Below are 3796 nucleotides of genomic sequence, written 5' to 3'. Positions count from 1 at the left end.
TGGAAGGAAGGAAGGAAGGAAGGAAGGAAGGAAGGAAGGAAGGAAGGAAGGAAGGAAGGAAGGAAGGAAGGAAGGAAGGAAGGAAGGAAGGAAGGAAGGAAGGAAGGGAGGAAAGGAGGAAGGGAGGAAAGGAGGAAGGGAGGAAGGAAGGAAGGGAGGAAGGGAGGAAGGAAGGAAGGAAGGAAGGGAGGAAGGGAGGAAGGAAGGGAGGAAGGGAGGAAGGAAGGAAGGGAGGAAGGAAGGAAGGGAGGAAGGGAAGAAGGTTTTTGAATTCATTTGCTCTTTCTATGTTTCTTGACCAAACCAGATGACATCTCCTGCAGAGATCACCTAGAATTCAAGCAGTTTATAATGGGTACCATTACCTGAGCAGAAATAAATAAATAAATAAATAAATAAAAAGAAAAACCTCCCTCCAGAAACAACTCTCTGCATGTTTTCATGCATTCTGTGGCCAGATATCAAGATACTGGAAAGCTTTGCTCTGGGCCAAATATAGCCAATGTTAAATGGAAGATCTCTTATTTCATCTAGACTTGTAGTCCTTTCTGTATCTTGCCAAAAGGGAGGGGGGAGGGAGGGGGATGGAAGAAATCTCATCTGTGCACGAAATAATAAGATGAATATGTTCCTGCTTTAAGCCAACAGTAGTTGGCACTGGTACACTACAATATCCTTTAAATAGTGGAAACAGTACTACTAGTATTACGCACACTGTATGTTTGTTATTTTCCAGAAATCAAGAATTTAAAAATACAAATGTAACGTATAGCAGATAAAAGAAAGATATGCTACAGAGACTCTGGGAATCATTTTATTCTCATTTAGATATGTATCAAGAATAAGTGCAAAGTCAATGGAATTAAACTAAAGTTAAAATGGCACAGGACAGGAATTCAGCACTTTGTAATACATATACAGTAAATCATCTTATGTAATCTATCACATGGTTCTTAGGTGTACCAGTTCACCAAAGCACAGTACCACAAAAACTTGACTATGCTAGACTGATCTGATACGAGACATGGGTGAGAACAGAATGCATCTATCAGTGGTACAGGCTACTACAGCTTCCTCAGAACCCTAGTGACAGTAATTTAATCATGAATCAGTCATAAATTACGCAAAAATGGCAGCTGGTACCAAGATCACATCAGAAAATGGCAATTAAAAATAATAATAATTAAAAATTACTCTTTATTACTATTCACAGCATTTGATATGGAGAGCTATTTTACAACTGAACAAAAATTCAGTAAACAAATATATGACGAATTGTATACATGTGAATTTACATTGAATTGGCCCCACAGGACAGTACTGAGGAACATGTTTTAAATTTCAGAAATTTCAGCTACAATGAGCTCACTGATTACAGTCTACAGAAAATTCCAGTCATGATCAAACCTTTTCTATATGACACATAAGAAGAAGAGAAAAGATAACAAAAACAATGCAAGACCTACTAAAGATGAGATTCTAAAACACTTGAATGAGTGAGAAAGGAGAGCAGTAGCAACTATGCAACATAAACAATGACATTTTCACACAAACTGAGAGTAGAAAACAGCAGATCAAAATACATGACATCTGTTGCCCAAATTAGAAAAGAAGGTGAATATCACCTTTAAGATGCTGACACTGTAATGAAAACAAAAGACTACCTTCAAGTCTAGCATTATTGAACACTGATAAACAGGTGGAGTGATCTTCTGCTCTTAATAGCATTTAGAGTCCAGCATAGCAACAATTTGCTGGAGAACGAATAAAGAATTGCTAAGGCCTGCTAACTGATATTCAGAGCTATAAAAACATCCTAAATCTTGCTCTGCCACTGACAGTGCAGTCCATCAGGTAGCCGCAATTACTTTATATGAAGCGTGAGAGCTTTAAAAACATTTCTCAGATTAACCGTTAAATAAAAATGGTGCTATGAACAGAAGCTACTCTAGGCTGCCTTATCTGAAGTAGGCTGAAGGGCTAGAGAAGTACAGGAGAAATGTTTTTGCTCTGGGTAATGGAGTGTGAAGTCATGATTAGGCCCATTTTGCATGTGCAATTATATTACAACTTTTCTTGCATAGAAGCTGGTTCATTTTTTTCAGAGTACCATTTACAAAATGAGAACATCGTGTTCATACACCACCATATCCATGCTCACTTTAGGTAATGAGGCATATTATCAACCTGCAAGTCTGTCTTTGTGTAACTCAAGCAATTGAGATGTGTGACAAATGATTTCGGTGTGACTTCATATTTTGCTGAACAGTGAATTACAGCTGAAAGTGTTTGGGTTTTATGTTTGTTTGTTTGTCTGTTTTTTATGAAAATGAATTAGCTGCTTTCATTTCCCCCATACATGAGACAAACTAAGAAAAAAAAAAAAAAAAAAAGAAGAGTGGGGCATACCAACAGAGAAAGATACAAGTCAACACATGTAAGTTGAAAGGCACATATCCTTGCAACTGCAGTTTTCACTGGTGGGAGAGCACAAGGGAATCTGCCAATGTGTGGTTTTGGTGGTTTTGTTTGTTTTTTGTTTTGTTGTTGTTTGGTTCTTTGATTTTTTGTTTGGTTTTGTTTGTTCATTTGTTGATCACAGGATCATAGAATATCCCAAGTTAGAAGGGACCCATAAGGAGCAACAAGTCCAACTCCTGGCACTGCACAGGTCTACCCAAACTTTTAGACCATGTGACTAAGTGCACAGTCCAATCTCTTCTTAAATTCAGACAGGCTTGGTGCGGTGACTACTCCACTGGGGAGCCTGTTCCAGTGTGAGACCACCTTCTCAGTGAAGGACCTCTTCCTGATGTCCAGCCTAAACCTCCCCTGCCTCAGCTTAACACCGTTCCCGCAGGTCCTATCACTGGTGATTATGAAGACTAGGTCAGTGCCTGCCCCTCCACTCCCCCTCATGAGGAAGTTGTAGACTGTGATGAGGTTGATGGTGGTGGTGCTTTCCCCCTTTACTACTGTGGAAATTTAATATACTCAACCTGTTTCATATTCATCCACAATCATGAAAGTACCTGAAATCCTGAGTCTGCTTCTTCAGAAATCTCAGCTAGTGGGAGTACAAGGGGCCATTAAGGGAACAAGAAACCAAACAAGTCACTAAAGTAAGATTGCTTTCTTCTGTCTCTGACAACCAGTGACTTTTTCACCATCAGATAGGAAAAACATATTTTCTTGTTTCTCCACTGAGAGGTTTCACACTACAGTCAATAGGGTCAGACTTCCTTTCATGAGCAATCTGTAGGAATCTAGATACTTACCAGAAGGTCACAGAATGGATACAAGTGAGAAGGAAGGGTACAATATACACCCACCCTTTCATGAAAAGGCTTTCACCGGGGCTTTTCATTTTTTTTTTTTTTTTAATAAATATTATCCTCATTTTATTACAAAAGTTTCTCTGCTAACTAGGCTACTCTGACTAGTTTAGTTGACACAAATGAAACTGAGCCAAGTTAGAGCTGAGACCATGGCCAAATGATTTTTCAAGTTCTATCATTTCACTTGTCAGAGGGAAATGTTAGTGTGTAAACTGTCAGCTCAGATGCCCCTTTGGTGTTTTCCCTACAAATGTGAGTTTAATACTTAATGATCAGCTCTGTGCAACTATGGCAAACCTGCTAATAAAATGGTAAGGTCAAGGTCATTCAAAGACAGAAATGACATTTATGAAAAGTTTCACATTTGATTAAAGAAGACAAAATAGGAGCTAAAGAGGCATGACTGGAAGCAATAGATGCTAAATTATTCTGTATAAATCTGAGAATCCAAAACATGA

This window comes from Oxyura jamaicensis, chromosome Z, assembly GCF_011077185.1.
Source record: "Oxyura jamaicensis isolate SHBP4307 breed ruddy duck chromosome Z, BPBGC_Ojam_1.0, whole genome shotgun sequence".
NCBI classification, from domain to species: Eukaryota; Metazoa; Chordata; class Aves; order Anseriformes; family Anatidae; genus Oxyura; species Oxyura jamaicensis.
This window is presented reverse-complemented; position numbering follows the sequence as displayed.